Here is a 25,274-nt window from a genome sequence, read left to right as displayed (position 1 = left end):
AATAACTATACATCTATAATAACTTTACATCCATAATAACTTTACATCTATAATAACTTTACATCCATAATAACTTTACATCCATAATAACTTTACATCTATAATAACTTTATGTAACCAAAGGGGAAAATGTAACATCTAACATGTTTTCTCCATGAGAGATTCAAAATTCCCACTCTTCCACTCAGTCCTTGAATGCATTGGTCACATGACAGTTCACCTGGTCTCTCCAGCCAATCATGGTTCCATACTTATGCTACCTCACTTCCTCTCAGCTCAGTAGTGTGGGAGAGGAGTTGAGGACAGCTGCTTTGAAGGTTGGTTTCAAACAGACATACAATCTATTTAGTAAATCTTGTATAAAGTCAACTATGCATCATTGTAACTTTGTAGAGGCCAACTTGATCTAAGGACTGGGGGGCTGTGCCTGTCATTTGGGCATCTATGATCTTTGGAATTGGTGAGTCTGAGCTTTGTCTGAGCCTATGTAATTTGTTTGTGGTGTTAGCCACCATTAGCTAAAATTAGCATGCTAATGCTAACATGTGATTGTGGACCAGGCCTTTATCCTGTTGTTCATGTTAGCCTGGTGGGTTAAATACTGGCTTTAGCATTAGCTATAGCATTAGCCATCTTGCTTTTTGCTGCTTGTACTGTTTTATTTATGGGTTTGGTTGCAGTGTAAAACCTGAGCATTTCCAAATGTACAGATATTGAACATTTATTTGAAACTCTGATATGAATGTGTACACAGGATTTATTGTTAACAATATGAATTATCAGATATTTAATTGGTCCTGTTCTCCAATGCAGGCCAGGTGCCCTTTAATGGGTGATGTGATGGTGAGCTATTACCCAGGAGCTTGAAGACCCTGAGTCCCTTTCACTGGTTGGGTAGGAGGCTAAAGTAGCCTGTCTCTCTCCCACATATTCTCCACCTGTTTCACCAGTCCACTTCTCAATCTTTCAACAGTTAATCACGCGTTTCCCATCATTCTAAATTTGAATAACTCTATGGATATTCCACCGGTGCAAACGAACTGTTGAATATCCCCCGAACAGGAAAAAGAACTCAGGACTATGGACTTTGGAAATTATGTTTGATTTATTTTGATTCCTTTTCTGTGAAATGGTTGAGGATTTCATTTGATATTTCTCATTGTAAATATTGTATTATTTTTTTGGGGGGTTTTGTGGTTAATGGTTTTAGTTATTGTTTTGTTTTGTTGCAACTACTTTCAAAATATATTACTTCTAAAGCAACCTAATTGTCTTGTGTCACTTACCTTTGCCCTCTAGTAGCTGTATCTAGTCTTCTGATTAATATTTACTAGCCTATTGCAACTTATCAATTATAACAGTAATGCATATTTAAATTCACACTTGCTATATTCTTGGCGAGCTAGCCAGGAGGGCATTTGGTACAGTGAATACAAAATTTTTTGTTTTATTTTGCTCATTCAAACTTACCAATTCCAAAATGGAAATCTTTGAAAGTCTTGAAGTAAAAATTCCGAATGCACTTTTGGTAGATGGGGCCACAGAGTCTGAATTGCGCGACGATGTTTTTGAGTTTCTAGAATCGCATGGCGCAATAAAACGAAGCGTTCCGATTACTGGTACCGATTCTGAATTTTCAGGTCGACTTGTCGTTGAATATATGCCGGGCTCTGTTTTTGAGCTTTTACCAAAATTACCATATATTCACATTTCTGAGCTGGGCAATAAATATTTTATTGAAAAACTATCTGACGTTTATGCTTCAAAGGGTTGTGCTTCAAAAACTGAAACTTTTATGGAGGATGTGAAGAACATGGCTAAATTTTCCGGAAAGGAATATGGAGAAATTCTCCAGGAAATGATGGCACAAATTAATAAGTCCATTGCTGAGCTTTACCATCCTGCAGCTGCTACCAATGCTGTCATACAGCAACAGACTTTTCCTGTAACAGTGAAAAAATCAGGTCCTCCATTAACAAATGTTTTATCTGCACCCAGCGTTCCAGCAGAGAATCAACAGAGGGAAGAAAGGCAACCCACTGTGAACATGGCTGCCAGTGATCTGAACCCTCCGGAAGTTCAACGCTATGTGGTAGAACACGTTGTACGGAGTGGAGACAGTTCACAGTCATCCCATAAGCTGAGGACATTCTCTGGAAAAGTACCAAGACCAGCACAGGAAACGGACTATGATACCTGGAGATCTGGCGTTGTTGTTTTTGAGAGATCTATTTCTGACCTGCAACGCACTAGATTTATCCGGGACAGTCTGCTGCCACCTGCTGCGGATATGGTAAAACATCTCAGTCCTGACACTTTACCTGGGGTGTACCTGCAACAATTGGAATCTGCATATGGGACGGTGCAGGATGGAGATGAATTGTACGCGAAGTTCCTCGATACTTACCAGAATATAGGTGAGAAACCATCCACATACCTCCAGCGCCTCCAGGTTGCCTTGCAGCATGCCGTGAGAAGAGGAGGGGTTCCTGTAAGTGATGTGAATAAACGGCTGTTGACCCAATTTTGTAGAGGATGTTGGGACAACAACCTTATTGTCGAGCTGCAGTTAAAGCAGAGGAAAAATGATCCACCACAGTTTGCCGAGCTTCTCCTACTCCTTCGTACTGAGGAAGATCAGGATGCATCAAAGGCAATAAGAATGAAGCAGCACCTGGGTGTGGCAAAGCATAAAGTCACAAGCCATGCACAATATGTACAACCCGGCGAGGAACCTAATTTGTGTGCTACTTTCATGTCATTCACTAAGCAGCTCATCGAACAAATGACTGCTATACAGCAGCAGCTGGCCATGCTGACTACCAGTCAGTGCAGCCTTAAAGCTCCTGCTGTCACACAAGTTGAAGGACCCAAGCCTGGAAAATTTGTTAAACATGTTAAGCCTGGATTTTGTTTCCGCTGTGGAGAGGACGGGCACATTAAGCCCCAATGTGACTCGGAACCAAACCCTTTATTAGTGGCAACCAAACGTAAACAACTTCAGGAGAAACAGCAAAAATGGAAGAAGCAAAGCTCTCACTCGACTGGATCTTTAAACTAGTTCGAGTTCCTGGTGTGGGACACCCAGGAACTGAGCCGGACCAATCCAGTCCCGCCAAGAAGTCACTGTCAGTTCAGTGTGCAGAGCTAAAGTCCAGTCTGAACAAGAAACCACACATACCAAAAGGTTTAATTGGATCACGATACACCGCAGAGATCAACGTCGCTGGTCATAAATGTCAATGCCTGCTGGATACTGGATCTCAAGTCACTACGGTGCCAGTCTCATTTTATAATGATCACCTCTCTGACCAGCCTGTTCATTCAATCAATGAGCTCCTTCATGTAGAAGGTGCTGCTGGCCAGAGTGTGCCATATCTGGGATATGTGGAGACCACAGTGACTTTTTCTGAAGATTTTGTTGGGAGGGAATTTACCATTCCTACACTTGCTCTGGTAGTTCCCGATGTGAGACCAGGGTTTCCGACTTCCATTCTTGTTGGTATGAACACACCTGAAACTCTTTGTGATCAGTTTTGTGAAAGTGGGAATCCAACCTTTCAACCACTCTCATATGGTTATAAGGCTGTGCTAAATACACTTCAGCTAGTTTACCAGCAGAGTTGTAGAGACACTTTGGGAGTTGTAACTCTATTCAGTAAAGCTCCAGTGGTTATTCCAGCTGGCCGCACAGTTGTGATTGAAGGATCTGCAAAAGTTCATGTTTCGACCAGTCAGTCTGCTCTTTTACAGCATCCGGAGTCAGGCCTGCCGGGTGGTTTGTGTGTAAGCAGCTGTCTGATATCTCTTCCTGCTCATTCACCTCAAAAGATTCCGGTAATTGTGACGAATGAGTCCGAGCAAGACGTGTTCATTTCCCCTTCTACGGTCATAGGAGAGCTTGGAGCATACGACTGTGTTATTTCGGAGCATAGTGTGACCAACTCCACCTCTACTGAACACTCAACTGTTCCATTGAAGTTCAACTTTGACAACTCGCTGATACCTCCAGAGTGGAAAGAGCGCATCACATCAAAGCTCAATGCCATGCCAGAAGTCTTTTCCCATCATGATCTGGACTTTGGTTGCACAAGCCGAGTGAAACATCACATTAATCTTCATGACCCAACCCCTTTTAAGCATCGAGCTAGACCTATACATCCACATGATGTTGAGGCTGTACGGAAACATCTGCGGGAGCTCTTGGATGCTGGTGTTATTAGGGAGTCAGAATCCCCTTTTTCTTCTCCGATTGTGGTGGTCAAAAAGAAGAATGGGAATATCCGGCTGTGCATCGATTATCGGAAACTCAACCTTCAAACAATAAAAGATGCTTACGCATTGCCCAACCTGGAAGAGTCTTTTTCAGCCCTCACTGGATCTAAATGGTTCTCAGTGCTCGACCTCAAATCAGGTTACTATCAGATCGAAATGCACAAAGAAGACAAGGCCAAGACAGCCTTTGTAACTCCCCTTGGCTTCTGGGAATTTAACAGAATGCCACAAGGTGTCACCAATGCACCTTCTACCTTCCAACGTATAATGGAAAAGTGCATGGGGAGTCTTCACCTAAAAGAGGTCTTGGTGTTCATTGATGATTTGATTGTGTTCTCGAATACTCTAGAAGAACATGAGAACCGCCTTTTGCGAGTGCTGAACCGTCTGAAAGAATACGGGTTGAAACTTTCCCCGGACAAATGCAAATTTTTCCAGTCGTCTGTGCGATATTTGGGTCACATTGTGTCGGAGAGAGGTGTGGAAATGGACCCAGAAAAGGTTGCTGCCTTGAAATCCTGGCCAATTCCAACCAACCTGAAGACCTTGCGATCATTTCTGGGTTTTGCAGGTTATTACCGGCGATTTATCAAAGGGTATGCCAAAATTGTCAAACCTCTCAATGACCTAACAAAGGGATATTCGCTTCACAAATTAGTGAAGAAGAAAGTTTCTAATGCCCGACAGATGGATCCTAGTCAGCCATTCGGTGCCCGGTGGACTGCAGAGTGCCAACTTGTTTTCTCTACTCTCATTGAACAGCTCACTAGCGCACCTGTCCTTGGGTTTGCTAATCCTGCCTTGCCTTACATACTCCACACTGATGCTAGCACCACTGGTCTTGGCGCTGCCCTTTACCAAGAACAAGAGGGGAGGCTAAAGGTGATAGCATATGCCAGTCGGGGATTGTCACAGAGCGAGAGCCGTTATCCGGCACACAAACTCGAATTTCTGGCACTAAAGTGGAGTGTGACAGAGAAATTTCCTGATTATTTGTATGGGTCAAACTTTACAGTGGTTACGGATAGTAATCCCCTTACTTATGTTCTGACATCCGCTAAACTCGATGCCACCAGCCACCGCTGGTTGGCATCTCTTTCAACTTTCTCATTTAAGTTGCAGTACAGAGCTGGCCGACACAACTTGGATGCCGACGCCCTTTCTCGTCGTCCTCATGAGAGCACGCAGAATGAATTCATACAAAAAGACTACGAGCTCCTGCACCAATTTGCTGAACTTTATATCTGTAAATAACTTTACATCTATAATAACTTTACATCTATAATAACTTTATATCCATAATAACGTTACATCTATAATAGCTTTATATCCGTAATAACTTTACATCTATAATAAATTTACATCCATAATAACTTTACATCTATAATAACTTTACAACTATAATAACTTTATATCCGTAATAACTTTACATCTATAATAACTTTACATCTATAATAACTTTGCATCCATAATAACTTTACATCTATAATAACTTTATATCCGTAAAAACTTTACATCTATAATAACTTTATATCTATAATAACTTTATATCCGTAATAACTTTATATCCGTAATAACTTTACATCCGTAATAACTTTACATCTATAATAACTTTACATCTATAATAAATTTATATCCGTAATAACTTTACATCTATAATAACTTTACATCCATAATAACTTTACATCTATAATAGCTTTATATCTATAATAACTTTACATCTATAATAGCTTTATATCCATAATAACTTTATATCTATAATAACTTTACATCTATAATAACTTTACATCTATAATAACTTTACATCTATAATAACTTTACATCTGTAATAACTTTATATCTGTAATAACTTTATATCCGTAATAACTTTACATCTATAATAACTTTACATCTATAATGACTTTATATCCGTTATAACTTTACATCTATAATGACTTTATATCCGTAATAACTTTACATCTATAATGACTTTATATCCGTAATAACTTTACATCTATAATAACTTTATATCCATAATAACTTTACATCTATAATAACTTTACATCTATAATAACTTTACATCTATAATGACTTTATATCCGTAATAACTTTACATCTATAATAACTTTACATCTATAATGACTTTATATCCGTAATAACTTGACATCTATAATAACTTTACATCTATAATAACTTTGCATCCATAATAACTTTACATCTATAATAACTTTACATCTATAATAACTTTACATCTATAATGACTTTATATCCGTAATAACTTTACATCTATAATAACTTTACATCTATAATGACTTTATATCCGTAATAACTTGACATCTATAATAACTTTACATCTATAATGACTTTATATCCGTAATAACTTGACATCTATAATAACTTTACATCTATAATAACTTTGCATCCATAATAACTTTACATCTATAATAACTTTACATCTATAATAACTTTACATCTATAATGACTTTATATCCGTAATAACTTTACATCTATAATAACTTTACATCTATAATGACTTTATATCCGTAATAACTTTACATCTATAATAACTTTACATCTATAATAAATTTACATCCATAATAACTTTACATCTATAATAACTTTACAACTATAATAACTTTATATCCGTAATAACTTTACATCTATAATAACTTTACATCTATAATAACTTTGCATCCATAATAACTTTACATCTATAATAACTTTATATCCGTAAAAACTTTACATCTATAATAACTTTATATCTATAATAACTTTATATCCGTAATAACTTTACATCCATAATAACTTTACATCTATAATAACTTTACATCTATAATAAATTTATATCCGTAAATAACTTTACATCTATAATAACTTTACATCCATAATAACTTTACATCTATAATAACTTTATATCCATAATAACTTTATATCCATAATAACTTTACATCTATAATAACTTTACATCCATAATAACTTTACATCCATAATAACTTTACATCTATAATAACTTTGCATCCATAATAACTTTACATCTACAATAACTTTATATCTACAATAACTTTATATCTACAATAACTTTATATCTATAATAACTTTATATCTATAATAACTTTATATCCGTAATAACTTTACATCTGTAATAACTTTACATCTATAATGACTTTATATCCGTAATAACTTTACATCTATAATAACTTTACATCTATAATGACTTTACATCTATAATGACTTTATATCCGTAATAACTTTACATCTATAATGACTTTACATCTATAATGACTTTATATCCGTAATAACTTTACATCTATAATAACTTTACATCTATAATAACTTTACATCTATAATGACTTTATATCCGTAATAACTTTACATCTATAATGACTTTACATCTATAATGACTTTATATCCGTAATAACTTTACATCTATAATAACTTTACATCTATAATAACTTTGCATCCATAATAACTTTACATCTATAATAACTTTATATCCGTAAAAACTTTACATCTATAATAACTTTATATCTATAATAACTTTATATCCGTAATAACTTTACATCCATAATAACTTTACATCTATAATAACTTTACATCTATAATAACTTTACATCTATAATAAATTTATATCCGTAAATAACTTTACATCTATAATAACTTTACATCCATAATAACTTTACATCCATAATAACTTTATATCCATAATAACTTTATATCCATAATAACTTTACATCTATAATAACTTTACATCCATAATAACTTTACATCTATAATAACTTTGCATCCATAATAACTTTGCATCCATAATAACTTTACATCTATAATAACTTTACATCTACAATAACTTTATATCTATAATAACTTTATATCTATAATAACTTTATATCCGTAATAACTTTACATCTATAATAACTTTACATCTATAATGACTTTATATCCGTAATAACTTTACATCTATAATAACTTTACATCTATAATGACTTTACATCTATAATGACTTTATATCCGTAATAACTTTACATCTATAATGACTTTACATCTATAATGACTTTATATCCGTAATAACTTTACATCTATAATAACTTTACATCTATAATGACTTTATATCCGTAATGACTTTACATCTATAATGACTTTACATCTTTAATGACTTTATATCCGTAATAACTTTACATCTATAATAACTTTACATCTATAATAACTTTATATCCGTAATAACTTTACATCCGTAATAACTTTACATCTATAATAACTTTACATCTATAATAACTTTACATCTATAATGACTTTACATCTATAATGACTTTATATCCGTAATAACTTTACATCTATAATAACTTTACATCTATAATAACTTTACATCCGTAATAACTTTACATCCGTAATAACTTTACATCTATAATAACTTTACATCTATAATGACTTTATATCCGTAATAACTTTACATCTATAATGACTTTATATCCGTAATAACTTTACATCTATAATAACTTTACATCTATAAGAACTTTACATCTACAGCAGGAAAGAGTCCTTCCAGGATGGACAAATCCAGCCAGTCCGAAAGGATCCCTGTCCAGTTTGATGTTCCTGCGGATGAGCAGTTCTGCTGGTTCTCATGGTCAGATCTTCCTTCTTCCAGTCTGATCCAGTTCCAGAAGACACAATTACACTGAGACTGGATAAAGTGATCGGACCAGCGATGGGAACGCTTCGACGTGGACTGATCTAGCAGGAGAACTTCCATCTGAAAGGTTCGATCCTGTGACTGACCCACTGCTTCAGTCTCAGACTCTGCAGATGGGATTGTAGGAGGATCAATAACTCATTCTGATTGGACAGTTTGCATCAGGTGTTGCAGCCATGTCTGCAGGACTTGAGCAGGTGGTGGACCATTACTACAACTGCGTTGTTTCTGTTATCAGAAGCTGGAGTCTTTCCCAGCGGGTGTCTCAACATACGGTGGACGGAAGCCTGGACAGAACCACGTTTCCATGGCGACAGCATGAAACTCCACACAGAAGGACCTCTGGTCCTGAGGCTGCAGAACGTCGGCTGGACTCTTATCAGGTCAGCTTCTCTCCCAGCAGCTGTCCTCTCTTCAGAGCAGCGTTCAGCTGAATCCGCAACGGTTTTTCCAGCCGGGTGGAGCTTCGGACCGAGGCTGCCTTCCAGCCCCTTTCTTCCTCCTTCTCCCACCTCATGAGGCCGCTGCATGTCCCACCATGCAATGCCTCAACAGAAATGAACCAATTACCAAGAGCTGCATGTCACCCCCTCCCCCCCCCCGCTGCAGCGGGAGACAAATCAATGGGTCGTCCTGAGACAGCAGTCCCACTCGTAGTTCATGCCTGCCCCCCCCGGCTGGAAGGAGCCGCCCATACAGATGAAACAGCAGCCATGTGGGGGGGGGTCAGGGAGGTGGGCCGACCCAGAGATGGATTGTTTGTGTATACCGGGGGAAGGGGGGGGGGCTGTGAAGCCTGGCTGTGTAATCAGCAGAGTATCAGTGGTGGTTAACGGCTCGACCACGGGGCTGAGAACTCCAGCTTCATGTTGTTACCGCCATCGCACACCGATCGTGCCTACAGCTGATTACTGCCACGCCGCTGCGACGTTGTGACGTGGGGTTTGACATGGCAACGCTGCAATGATATCAGCCTGGAGTTGATTGATATCAGTCAGTCAAATTATCAGTAGATACTTCCGAGTATAAAAACATCAGTTTATAAAAATAAAACACAACTTTTTTTTCACTTTTTTTAGAGTTTTAGGTAATAAAATGAACAAAACAAAGTGTTTGTTTCGAGTCACATGATCATGATCAGCCAATCAGATGCCAGGATGCTGCTACTGTTTCCATATTTATGTGGTGTAATGCAGGTCAGTGGGCAGAATGTTTCATTATATTTATCTTTACATATTATAATAATTTCACATTTAAAATCATGAATCTTGTATTAATGTCTATTTTTATCACTTTTTACTTCAATATTTGTATTGAGAACATTTCTTTTAAGTATTGATGTTCTTGAATCAAACATCTTTCTGCAAACAATGTTTTTCATTTCAGGGCTAAAAAGTATCGATATAGGTCTCGATATCGGCACCAGTATTGATATCAGATTATTGGTATCGATGACAAAGAACCATAAACTACTGGTATCACTTGGTTTGGTCCGATCGACCGTCTACAGGAGCGGCGTGGAAAGAAGGTGTTGGGCCTGGAAGGATGTGATATTTTTCCTCAGGTGCATCCTGACTGATGGGCTGCAGCTGTTCCTCGTTCCAGCCTGGCTGATAAAACTGAGGACTGCTCTCCAGCCATTGCCAGTTCGTCTGCTTGCCAGCGGTATTGTATGGCCAACCAGCGTTTGGTGTTGGTAGACTCAATAAGAGTCTAAAGAATCCCCCCTGTCTTGTTTTCCAGTCTTCAGCCTGCCCACCTTGCCCCCCTGCCCCCAACCAGTGACCAAAATAAAGGAATCGGGTTGAGAAGCATCTGTGTGCCTGACTTCTTGGAGGCTCTTTCCTGCACTTTTCCTTAACAGAAGGAAAGTTCTGGTGAAAACAAAGCAGGTGTGACATCCGTTTCCTCTGAAACGTGTTCATACTGTCCTTCTTCTTCTGCTCTGCGTTGACGGAGGCGCCGTGTCTGTCGTTGGCATGACGTAATCTCATGCTGCCTGCACTGTGGAAGTCCTTGGTTTTTCCTGGTTGGCTTTGACCCCAGAGACACGTGGAGGCGACGCTCCGGCAGCAGCGAACAAGCAAACTGCATTAGGATCTCCCGCCGAGAAACACTTTTTACTCTATGCAGGCGGTTTGTGGAGACCACCTCCTGTCATGTTTCTAAATGGTTGCTGTTAAAACAAAGTCACGTAGCGTGAAATCTCCGTGTGCAGAATCTCTGTAACCATGGCAACTGTTGCAGCCGCGCTGAAGCAGAGTAAACAACGTTTTCATTATTTATGTGGCTCTTCCTCTATGACAGGCCCGGACGTCAGTTCCTCCTCCAGGAACATGGATCTGACACGAGACCCATCACAGGACCAGAGTCTCTCTGCTGGACTTCATCTCCACATTTCACCAGTTTACCTGCTGGTTCCGTTTCATTCGGTCCTGCTCAGCTTCTCGTGTGCGATTTTACACACGTTTTCATTTTGACCTCCTTAAACACTAAAATCCCCATCAGGGACCTGATCTGGTCAAGAACCCACTTCCTGTCAGACCGGACGGGTCAAGACCAGGTCGCCTCCCGTCCAGTAGGAGGCAGCACTCTGACAACTCGTCCTCAGGAACCAGTTGCTTCATGTGGTAGAAAGTTCTGATTGGTCGATGGGGTGCATTTCTCTGCCAATAGGAAAGGAGCTCTTTAGACTTTTACTCCGACTCCATTTTGACGTGATGCTGGACAGGACGGCGTACAAAGCGGCAGAAACCGTCGCCGCCATGTCGCAGACATAACACACCTGGAAATTACTTGATAAGAATTTGTATTCATGTCATTATTTTGTTTACCTGGATATCGTGTGTTGTTGCAGCTCTGGGCGATAGTGGTGTAGTGGTAGAGCCACAGCCTCCTAGCCAGAAGGTTGCTGGTTTGAGCCCCAGCTCGGGGTTTGAACGGTGGGTTTCACTGATTCTCCCTGTGTGTGTGGATACTCCCACCCACAACACATGGGGTGGCCACTTACCTGTCCATCTGTCAAATGACTGTAGAATAGATTGTTGAATTTATTTATCGCTTTTATTTTGTGTGAAACCTGAAGTAGCGCGCTAGCTTAACAACGCTAAAGCACGAACTGCCCGGAAAATGTGTGGAAAAACTTGCTTATTTTGCTTAGAAACCGAGAAGTGTTGTATTCATTGATGCATACTGATTAAAATCCCGCCTCAGAGGCCGGAGTCAGAGAAAAAGGCCTTTGCTAATAGTTTTTTTTTATTGTTATGTCTGTTAGTCTGAATGCAGTACAGAACTTTCATCAAAAATGCTAATTTGTCAATGTTTACTAAGCTGAAGCATGTGTCTGGACTTTCATGCGGTCCGCTGGATTTTCTTTCCTTCCGGCTGGTTAGCTAGTTTGTGGGTTGGTTAGCTAGTTGCTTGTTGGTTGGTTGGTTGGCTAGCTTGCTGTTTGGTTGGTTAACTTCTCTGGTTGGTCGGTTAGCCTGTTGGCTGGTTGGTTGGTTTGCTAGTTGGTTGGTTAGTTAGCTGGTTGTATAGCTGGTTATCTGATTGATTGGTTGGCTGGTTTTCTGGTTGGTTAGTTGGCTGGTTGATTGGCTGGTTAGGTGGTTGTTTGGTTTTCTGGTTGGTTAGCTTGTTTACTGATTGGCTGGTTGGCTTGTTGGCTGGCTGGTTGGCTGGTTAGCAGGTTAGCTAGTTGGTTGGCTGGCCGGTTAGCTTGTTGGCTGGCTGGCAGGCTGGTTAGCTGATTAGGGTAGGACGGTGTGTTTTTTCTGAAAGAATGGGTGTTCTCTTCAGGAGAGAAGTCTGGATTGTAAATGTGTGAAGAAACAGATGAATGATTTTAAGCGAGTGCAGATGGGAAAGCTGTGATGTAGACCTGCAGTGCAGGTGGAGACGTGATGTCTATCCTCTGCAGAATGCACCATCATACAGCAGCAGATTTAATAAGAGCAGCAGATGAATGAACCACCCGTGTGTGTGTGTGTGTGTGTGTGTGTGTGTGTGTGTGTGTGTGTGTGTGTGTGTGTGTGTGTGTGTGTGTGTGTGTGTGTGTGTGTGCACTGTATTTCCTGTGACAGTGTGATTTGTTATTGGAATGAATGCAGAACTATTTGCATATTAAGTGATTTGTCAGAGACATGTAGCTGGTTGATAGAGGAGGTATAAGACTGGAGTTGGCTCTCGTATTCATTGGGATTTGTCAGCAGTGCCTCTTCTCCGCCGTGTCGTCATTCCTCACCGTCTTCATTTTGGGAGCGACTCTTGCCGTTTTTCTCTGCTGGTCTCACATCTTTCATCCTCCTGCTTATGCCATCATAAACTTTTCTTTCTTCTACCAGATGTCTCCATTTTTAATCCCAAACTGCTCTTTAAATTTGAAAATTTAACTTATTTCTCTTGAAATCCAGCCTGGTGTGAACCATCCATTAAGACATTTTTACAATTTTTGCTCCATTTATTTGTTGTTTGAATCTTGATCTGTGGAAACTAAAGCCTATTAGCCCCTGTCAGCAGACATTTGCTACGTTTCTACACAGACGCTACATTTCCACACAGACGCTCCGTTTCAAACTTTATTCTTCCCGGGGGGAAATTCAGAGTTCAAGCCAGCTCGTCCAAGGTTAGACATACAGACGTAACATTCATGACAAAAGAGCAATACAGAGCCGAGCTAAGCTCAGGCCATGCAGCTATTATACCAGCGCTGCCTTACAATCGATAAGAACAGAGATACAATAGGATCATAGGGGGTCGAGGGCAAAAAAGGTCATGTAACTCCGGGCCGCACCAGGAAGACGCGGTCCGAAAATACAGAGAAAAAAACCTCATACAGTAAAGTACAAACCAAAACGAGACACACAAAGTCCAGGGAGGCGGTGAGTCATGTGGGAGGGGACTGGGGGTGGATGAGGAGGGGGACAGAGCATCTATGAACATCTCTTCTTCCGTTCTCGGGGGGGGGGAGGTTGCGCCGGCCCAAGATCGCTGGGAAGCCGAATCCAGATATGATTGGGTCTTCAGGTAGATCAAAACTCCACCAGCGCCAATCAGCAGAATCCCGATCACCAATAATCCAAGGATGTCAACATCCTCCACGTCCTCAGAGGACAGAACCACCAGATACATCGGTCTCCACCTGGCCCATGAGTCCTAAATGTATCCAGCCAAAAGCGTCCCCTCAGGACATGCGGGCTCCCCTCTGCCCGATCATCGGGTTGAGAAAATTTGATCAATTGGGTTGAGAGACCAGCTGATCAAATCCATGATGTAGTTTGAGTGGAAGTAAAGAGATGTAAAAAGAGGTTCAGAGTCAGACAGGAAAAAGTCACAGGCCAGAGTGGGAGGGAGGGGAGGAAACAGGAGCACAGAGAAAAAGCGTCCGACTTCGCTGAGAGCAGGAGTAGACAGGCGCTACGTTTCCACTCAGACGCTACGTTTCCACACAGTGGCTACGTTTCCACACAGTTGCTACGTTTCCACACAGTCGCTACGTTTCCACACAGTCGCTACGTTTCCACTCAGACGCTACGTTTGCACACAGTCGCTACGTTTGCACACAGTCGCTACATTTCCACACAGTCGCTACGTTTCCACTCAGATGCTACGTTTCCACACAGTCGCTACGTTTCCACTCAGACGCTACGTTTCCACACAGTCGCTACGTTTCCACACAGTCGCTACGTTTCCACACAGTCGCTACGTTTCCACTCAGTCGCTACGTTTGCACACAGTTGCTACGTTTCCACACAGTCGCTACGTTTCCACACAGTCGCTACGTTTCCACTCAGTCGCTACGTTTGCACACAGTTGCTACGTTTGCACACAGTTGCTACGTTTGCACACAGTTGCTACGTTTGCACACAGTCGCTACGTTTGCACACAGTCGCTACATTTCCACACAGTCGCTACATTTCCACACAGTCGCTACATTTCCACACAGTCGCTACGTCTCCACACAGACGCCGCGTTTCCACACAGATGCCGCGTTTCCACACAGTCGCTACGTCTCCACACAGTCGCTACGTCTCCACACAGTCGCTACGTTTCCACACAGTCGCTACATTTCCACACAGTCGCTACGTTTGCACACAGTCGCTACGTTTGCACACAGTCGCTACGTTTGCACACAGTCGCTACGTCTCCACACAGACGCCACGTTTCCACACAGACGCCACGTTTCCACACAGACGCCACGTTTCCACACAGACGCCACGTTTCCACACAGACGCCACGTTTCCACACAGACGCCACGTTTCCACACAGACGCCACGTTTCCACACAGACGCCACGTTTCCACACAGTCGCTACGTTTCCACACAGTCGCTACATTTCCACACAGTCGCTGCATTTCCACACAGTGGCTATGTTTCCACACAGTCGCTACGTTTCCACAGAGACGCTGCATTTCCACACAGTCGCTGCATTTCCACACAGTCGCTACATTTCCACACAGTCGCTGCATTTCCACACAGACGCTGCATTTCCACACAGTCGCTACATTTCTACACAGTCGCTACATTTCCACACAGATGCTACATTTCCACACAGACGCTACATTTCCACACAGTCGCTACATTTCCACACAGACGCTACATTTCCACACAGACGCTACATTTCCACACAGACGCTACATTTCCACACAGACGCTACATTTCCACACAGTCGGTACGTTTCCACACAGACACTGCATTTCCACACAGTCGGTACGTTTCCACACAGTCGCTACATTTCCACACAGACGCTACATTTCCACACAGACACTACATTTCCACACAGTCGCTACATTTCCACACAGTCGCTACATTTCCACACAGTCGCTACATTTCCACACAGACGCTGCATTTCCACACAGACGCTGCATTTCCACACAGTCGCTACATTTCCACACAGACGCTACGTTTCCACACAGTGGCTACGTTTCCACACAGTCGCTACGTTTCCACACAGTCGCTACATTTCCACACAGTCGCTACGTTTCCACTCAGACGCTACGTTTCCACACAGTGGCTACGTTTCCACACAGTCGCTACGTTTCCACACAGTGGCTACGTTTCCACACAGTCGCTACGTTTCCACACAGTCGCTACGTTTCCACACAGTCGCTACGTTTCCACTCAGTCGCTACGTTTGCACACAGTTGCTACGTTTGCACACAGTTGCTACGTTTGCACACAGTCGCTACGTTTGCACACAGTCGCTACATTTCCACACAGTCGCTACATTTCCACACAGTCGCTACGTCTCCACACAGACGCCACGTTTCCACACAGATGCCGCGTTTCCACACAGTCGCTACGTCTCCACACAGTCGCTACGTTTCCACAGAGACGCTGCATTTCCACACAGTCGCTGCATTTCCACACAGTCGCTACATTTCCACACAGTCGCTGCATTTCCACACAGACGCTGCATTTCCACACAGACGCTGCATTTCCACACAGTCGCTACATTTCTACACAGTCGCTACATTTCCACACAGATGCTACATTTCCACACAGACGCTACATTTCCACACAGTCGCTACATTTCCACACAGACGCTACATTTCCACACAGACGCTACATTTCCACACAGACGCTACATTTCCACACAGTCGGTACGTTTCCACACAGACACTGCATTTCCACACAGTCGGTACGTTTCCACACAGTCGCTACATTTCCACACAGACGCTACATTTCCACACAGTCGCTACATTTCCACACAGTCGCTACGTCTCCACACAGACGCCGCGTTTCCACACAGATGCCGCGTTTCCACACAGTCGCTACGTCTCCACACAGTCGCTACGTCTCCACACAGTCGCTACGTTTCCACACAGTCGCTACATTTCCACACAGTCGCTACGTTTGCACACAGTCGCTACGTTTGCACACAGTCGCTACGTTTGCACACAGTCGCTACGTCTCCACACAGACGCCACGTTTCCACACAGACGCCACGTTTCCACACAGACGCCACGTTTCCACACAGACGCCACGTTTCCACACAGACGCCACGTTTCCACACAGACGCCACGTTTCCACACAGACGCCACGTTTCCACACAGACGCCACGTTTCCACACAGACGCCACGTTTCCACACAGTCGCTACGTTTCCACACAGTCGCTACATTTCCACACAGTCGCTGCATTTCCACACAGTGGCTATGTTTCCACACAGTCGCTACGTTTCCACAGAGACGCTGCATTTCCACACAGTCGCTGCATTTCCACACAGTCGCTACATTTCCACACAGTCGCTGCATTTCCACACAGACGCTGCATTTCCACACAGTCGCTACATTTCTACACAGTCGCTACATTTCCACACAGATGCTACATTTCCACACAGACGCTACATTTCCACACAGTCGCTACATTTCCACACAGACGCTACATTTCCACACAGACGCTACATTTCCACACAGACGCTACATTTCCACACAGACGCTACATTTCCACACAGTCGGTACGTTTCCACACAGACACTGCATTTCCACACAGTCGGTACGTTTCCACACAGTCGCTACATTTCCACACAGACGCTACATTTCCACACAGACACTACATTTCCACACAGTCGCTACATTTCCACACAGTCGCTACATTTCCACACAGTCGCTACATTTCCACACAGACGCTGCATTTCCACACAGACGCTGCATTTCCACACAGTCGCTACATTTCCACACAGACGCTACGTTTCCACACAGTGGCTACGTTTCCACACAGTGGCTACGTTTCCACACAGTCGCTACATTTCCACACAGTCGCTACGTTTCCACTCAGACGCTACGTTTCCACACAGTGGCTACGTTTCCACACAGTCGCTACGTTTCCACACAGTCGCTACGTTTCCACACAGTCGCTACGTTTCCACTCAGTCGCTACGTTTGCACACAGTTGCTACGTTTGCACACAGTTGCTACGTTTGCACACAGTCGCTACGTTTGCACACAGTCGCTACATTTCCACACAGTCGCTACATTTCCACACAGTCGCTACGTCTCCACACAGACGCCACGTTTCCACACAGATGCCGCGTTTCCACACAGTCGCTACGTCTCCACACAGTCGCTACGTTTCCACAGAGACGCTGCATTTCCACACAGTCGCTGCATTTCCACACAGTCGCTACATTTCCACACAGTCGCTGCATTTCCACACAGACGCTGCATTTCCACACAGACGCTGCATTTCCACACAGTCGCTACATTTCTACACAGTCGCTACATTTCCACACAGATGCTACATTTCCACACAGACGCTACATTTCCACACAGTCGCTACATTTCCACACAGACGCTACATTTCCACACAGACGCTACATTTCCACACAGACGCTACATTTCCACACAGTCGGTACGTTTCCACACAGACACTGCATTTCCACACAGTCGGTACGTTTCCACACAGTCGCTACATTTCCACACAGACGCTACATTTCCACACAGACGCTACATTTCCACACAGTCGCTACATTTCCACACAGTCGCTACATTTCCACACAGTCGCTACATTTCCACACAGACGCTGCATTTCCACACAGACGCTGCATTTCCACACAGTCGCTACGTTTCCACACAGTCGCTACGTTTCCACACAGTGGCTACGTTTCCACACAGTGGCTACGTTTCCACACAGTCGCTACGTTTCCACACAGTCGCTACGTTTGCACACAGTCGCTACATTTCCACACAGTCGCTACGTTTCCACTCAGACGCTACGTTTCCACACAGTGGCTACGTTTCCACACAGTCGCTACGTTTCCACACAGTCGCTACGTTTCCACACAGTCGCTACATTTCCACACAGACGCTACGTTTCAACACAGTCGCTACGTTTCCACACAGTCGCTACGTTTCCAATCAGATGCTACGTTTCCACACAGTCGCTACGTTTCCACACGGTCGCTACGTTTCCACACAGTCGCTACGTTTCCACACAGTCGCTACATTTCCACACAGTCGCTGCATTTCCACACAGTCGGTACGTTTCCACACAGACGCTGCATTTCCACACAGACGCTACATTTCCACACAGTCGCTACGTTTCCACACAGACGCTACATTTCCACACAGTCGCTACGTTTCCACACAGACGCTACATTTCCAATCAGACGCTACGTTTCCACACAGTCGCTACGTTTCCAATCAGACGCTACGTTTCCACACAGTCGCTACGTTTCCACACAGTCGCTACATTTCCACACGGTCGATACATTTCCACACAGTCGCTACGTTTCCACACAGTCGCTACGTTTCCAATCAGATGCTACGTTTCCAATCAGATGCTACGTTTCCACACAGTCGCTACGTTTCCACACAGTCGCTACGTTTCCACACAGTCGCTACGTTTCCACACAGTCGCTACGTTTCCACACAGTCGGTACGTTTCCACACGGACGCTACGTTTCCACACAGTGGCTACGTTTCCACACAGTCGCTACGTTTCCAATCAGATGCTACATTTCCACACAGTCGCTACGTTTCCACACAGTCGCTACGTTTCCACACAGTCGCTACGTTTCCAATCAGACGCTACATTTCCACACGGTCGATACGTTTTCCACACGGTCGATACGTTTTCCACACAGTGGCTACGTTTCCACACAGTGGCTACGTTTCCACACAGTGGCTACGTTTCCACACAGTCGCTACGTTTCCACACAGTCGCTACGTTTCCACACAGTCGGTACGTTTCCACACAGTCGGTACGTTTCCACACGGACGCTACGTTTCCACACAGTGGCTACGTTTCCACACAGTCGCTACGTTTCCAATCAGATGCTACATTTCCACACAGTCGCTACGTTTCCACACAGTCGCTACGTTTCCAATCAGACGCTACGTTTCCACACAGTCGCTACGTTTCCACACAGTCGCTACGTTTCCACACAGTCGCTACGTTTCCACACAGTCGCTACGTTTCCACACGGTCGCTACGTTTCCACACAGTCGCTACGTTTCCACACAGTCGATACGTTTTCCACACGGTCGATACGTTTTCCACACAGTGGCTACCTTTCCACACAGTGGCTACGTTTCCACACAGTGGCTACGTTTCCACACAGTCGCTACGTTTCCACACAGTCGCTACGTTTCTACACAGTCGCTACGTTTCCACACATTCGCTGCATTTCCACACAGTCGCTACGTTTCCACACAGACGCTGCATTTCCACATAGTCGCTACATTTCCACACAGTCGCTACGTTTCCACACAGTCGCTACGTTTCCAATCAGACGCTACGTTTCCACACAGTCGCTACGTTTCCACACAGTCGCTACGTTTGCACACAGTCGCTACGTTTCCACACAGTCGCTACGTTTCCACACAGTCGCCACGTTTCCACACAGACGCCACGTTTCCACACAGACGCCACGTTTCCACACAGTCGCTACGTTTCCACACAGTCGCTACGTTTCCACACAGTCGCTATGTTTCCAATCAGATGCTACGTTTCCACACAGTCGCTACATTTCCACACAGTCGCTACGTTTCCACACAGTCGCTACGTTTCCAATCAGACGCTACGTTTCCACACGGTCGCTACGTTTCCACAAGATCGATACATTTCCACACAGTCGCTACGTTTCCACACGGTCGCTACGTTTCCACACGGTCGCTACGTTTCCACACAGTCGCTACGTTTCCACACAGTCGCTACGTTTCCACACAGTCGCTACATTTCCACACAGTCGCTACGTTTCCACACAGTCGCTACGTTTCCACACAGTCGCTACGTTTCCACACAGTCGCTACGTTTCCACACAGACGCTGCATTTCCACACAGACGGTACGTTTCCACACAGACGCTGCATTTCCACACAGTCGGTACGTTTCCACACGGTCGATACATTTCCACACAGTCGCTACGTTTCCACACAGTCGCTACGTTTCCACACAGTCGCTACGTTTCAACACAGTCGCTACATTTCCACACAGTCGCTACATTTCCACACAGTCGCTACGTTTCCACACAGTCGCTACGTTTCCACACAGTCGCCACGTTTCCACACAGACGCCACGTTTCCACACAGACGCCACGTTTCCACACAGTCGCTACGTTTCCACACAGTCGCTACGTTTCCACACAGTCGCTATGTTTCCAATCAGATGCTACGTTTCCACACAGTCGCTACATTTCCACACAGTCGCTACGTTTCCACACAGTCGCTACGTTTCCACACAGTCGCTACGTTTCCAATCAGACGCTACGTTTCCACACGGTCGCTACGTTTCCACAAGATCGATACATTTCCACACAGTCGCTACGTTTCCACACGGTCGCTACGTTTCCACACGGTCGCTACGTTTCCACACGGTCGCTACGTTTCCACACGGTCGCTACTTTTCCACACAGTCGCTACATTTCCACACAGTCGCTACATTTCCACACAGTCGCTACGTTTCCACACAGTCGCTACGTTTCCACACAGTCGCTACGTTTCCACACAGTCGCTATGTTTCCAATCAGATGCTACGTTTCCACACAGTCGCTACATTTCCACACAGTCGCTACGTTTCCACACAGTCGCTACGTTTCCAATCAGACGCTACGTTTCCACACGGTCGCTACGTTTCCACAAGATCGATACATTTCCACACAGTCGCTACATTTCCACACGGTCGCTACGTTTCCACACGGTCGCTACGTTTCCACACGGTCGCTACGTTTCCACACAGTCGCTACGTTTCCACACAGTCGCTACATTTCCACACAGTCGCTACATTTCCACACAGTCGCTACGTTTCCACACAGTCGCTACGTTTCCACACAGTCGCTATGTTTCCAATCAGATGCTACGTTTCCACACAGTCGCTACATTTCCACACAGTCGCTACGTTTCCACACAGTCGCTACGTTTCCAATCAGACGCTACGTTTCCACACGGTCGCTACGTTTCCACAAGATCGATACATTTCCACAAGATCGATACATTTCCACACAGTCGCTACATTTCCACACAGTCGCTACGTTTCCACACAGTCGCTACGTTTCCACACAGTCGCTACATTTCCACACAGTCGCTACGTTTCCACACAGTCGCTACGTTTACAATCAGACGCTACGTTTCCACACAGTCGCTATGTTTCCAATCAGATGCTACGTTTCCACACAGTCGCTACATTTCCACACAGTCGCTACGTTTCCACACAGTCGCTACGTTTCCACACAGTCGCTACGTTTACAATCAGACGCTACATTTCCACACAGTCGCTACGTTTCCAATCAGACGCTACGTTTCAACACAGTCGCTACGTTTCCACACAGTCGCTACGTTTCCACACGGTCGCTACATTTCCACACGGTCGCTACATTTCCACACGGTCGATACATTTCCAATCAGACGCTACGTTTCCACACAGTCGCTACGTTTCCACACAGTCGCTATGTTTCCAATCAGATGCTACGTTTCCACACAGTCGCTACATTTCCACACAGTCGTTACGTTTCCACACAGTCGCTACGTTTCCAATCAGACGCTACGTTTCCACACGGTCGCTACGTTTCCACAAGATCGATACATTTCCACACAGTCGCTACATTTCCACACAGTCGCTACGTTTCCACACGGTCGCTACGTTTCCACACGGTCGATACATTTCCAATCAGTCGATACTTTCCACACAGTCGCTACGTTTCCACACAGTCGCTATGTTTCCAATCAGATGCTACGTTTCCACATAGTCGCTACGTTTCCACACAGTCGCTACGTTTCCACACAGTCGCTACATTTCCACACAGTCGCTACGTTTCCACACAGTCGCTACGTTTCCAATCAGACGCTACGTTTCCACACAGTCGCTACGTTTCCAATCAGACGCTACATTTCCACACAGTCGCTACGTTTCCACACAGTCGCTACGTTTACAATCAGACGCTACATTTCCACACAGTCGCTACGTTTCCAATCAGACGCTACGTTTCAACACAGTCGCTACGTTTCCACACAGTCGCTACGTTTCCACACGGTCGCTACATTTCCACACGGTCGATACATTTCCACACGGTCGATACATTTCCAATCAGACGCTACGTTTCCACACAGTCGCTACGTTTCCACACAGACGCTACGTTTCCACACAGACGCTACGTTTCCACACAGTCGCTACATTTCCACACAGTCGCTACGTTTCCACACAGTCGCTACATTTCCACACAGTCGCTACGTTTCCACATGGACGCTACGTTTCCACACAGTGGCTACGTTTCCACACAGTGGCTACGTTTCCAATCAGATGCTACATTTCCACACAGTCGCTACGTTTCCACACAGACGCTGCATTTCCACACAGTCGCTACATTTCCACACAGTCGCTACGTTTCCACACAGTCGCTACGTTTCCAATCAGACGCTACGTTTCCACACAGTCGCTACGTTTCCACACAGTCGCTACGTTTGCACACAGTCGCTACGTTTCCACACAGTCGCTACGTTTCCACACAGTCGCCACGTTTCCACACAGACGCCACGTTTCCACACAGACGCCACGTTTCCACACAGTCGCTACGTTTCCACACAGTCGCTACGTTTCCAATCAGATGCTACGTTTCCACACAGTCGCTACATTTCCACACAGTCGCTACGTTTCCACACAGTCGCTACGTTTCCAATCAGACGCTACGTTTCCACACGGTCGCTACATTTCCACAAGATCGATACATTTCCACACGGTCGCTACGTTTCCACACGGTCGCTACGTTTCCACACGGTCGCTACGTTTCCACACAGTCGCTACGTTTCCACACAGTCGCTACGTTTCCACACAGTCGCTACGTTTCCACACAGTCGCTACGTTTCCACACAGTCGCTACGTTTCCACACAGTCGCTACGTTTCCACACAGTCGCTACGTTTCCACACAGACGCTGCATTTCCACACAGACGGTACGTTTCCACACAGACGCTGCATTTCCACACAGTCGGTACGTTTCCACACGGTCGATACATTTCCACACAGTCGCTACGTTTCCACACAGTCGCTACGTTTCCACACAGTCGCTACGTTTCAACACAGTCGCTACATTTCCACACAGTCGCTACATTTCCACACAGTCGCTACGTTTCCACACAGTCGCTACGTTTCCACACAGTCGCCACGTTTCCACACAGACGCCACGTTTCCACACAGACGCCACGTTTCCACACAGTCGCTACGTTTCCACACAGTCGCTACGTTTCCACACAGTCGCTACGTTTCCACACAGTCGCTACGTTTCCAATCAGATGCTACGTTTCCACACAGTCGCTACATTTCCACACAGTCGCTACGTTTCCACACAGTCGCTACGTTTCCACACAGTCGCTACGTTTCCAATCAGACGCTACGTTTCCACACGGTCGCTACGTTTCCACAAGATCGATACATTTCCACACGGTCGCTACGTTTCCACACGGTCGCTACGTTTCCACACGGTCGCTACGTTTCCACACGGTCGCTACGTTTCCACACAGTCGCTACTTTTCCACACAGTCGCTACATTTCCACACAGTCGCTACGTTTCCACACAGTCGCTACGTTTCCACACAGTCGCTACGTTTCCACACAGTCGCTATGTTTCCAATCAGATGCTACGTTTCCACACAGTCGCTACATTTCCACACAGTCGCTACGTTTCCACACAGTCGCTACGTTTCCAATCAGACGCTACGTTTCCACACGGTCGCTACGTTTCCACAAGATCGATACATTTCCACACAGTCGCTACGTTTCCAATCAGACGCTACGTTTCCACACGGTCGCTACGTTTCCACAAGATCGATACATTTCCACACAGTCGCTACATTTCCACACGGTCGCTACGTTTCCACACGGTCGCTACGTTTCCACACGGTCGCTACGTTTCCACACAGTCGCTACGTTTCCACACAGTCGCTACGTTTCCACACAGTCGCTACATTTCCACACAGTCGCTACGTTTCCACACAGTCGCTACGTTTCCACACAGTCGCTATGTTTCCAATCAGATGCTACGTTTCCACACAGTCGCTACATTTCCACACAGTCGCTACGTTTCCACACAGTCGCTACGTTTCCAATCAGACGCTACGTTTCCACACGGTCGCTACGTTTCCACAAGATCGATACATTTCCACAAGATCGATACATTTCCACACAGTCGCTACATTTCCACACAGTCGCTACATTTCCACACAGTCGCTACGTTTCCACACAGTCGCTACGTTTCCACACAGTCGCTACATTTCCACACAGTCGCTACGTTTCCACACAGTCGCTACGTTTACAATCAGACGCTACGTTTCCACACAGTCGCTATGTTTCCAATCAGATGCTACGTTTCCACACAGTCGCTACATTTCCACACAGTCGCTACGT

General features: G+C 44.6%; 1 long non-coding RNA gene across 1 annotated transcript in view; it reads left to right on the top strand.

Moving 5' to 3' along the window:
* The first annotated feature begins 416 nt into the window (after positions 1–416).
* The window catches only part of LOC306763184, a 70,853-nt gene continuing 45,995 nt past the window's right edge, over positions 417–25,274 (top strand). The window contains exons 1-2 of the long non-coding RNA XR_013771521.1: positions 417–460; positions 814–894. This is a non-coding gene — a long non-coding RNA (uncharacterized lncRNA). The remainder of the gene's footprint in view (positions 461–813; positions 895–25,274) is intronic.

Source organism: Telmatherina bonti (genome assembly GCF_933228915.1).
Source record: "Telmatherina bonti genome assembly, chromosome: 12".
In the NCBI taxonomy this organism is placed as follows: Eukaryota; Metazoa; Chordata; class Actinopteri; order Atheriniformes; family Telmatherinidae; genus Telmatherina; species Telmatherina bonti.
Note: the sequence above shows the minus strand (reverse complement) of the source record. Positions and strands in the feature narration are given on the sequence as shown.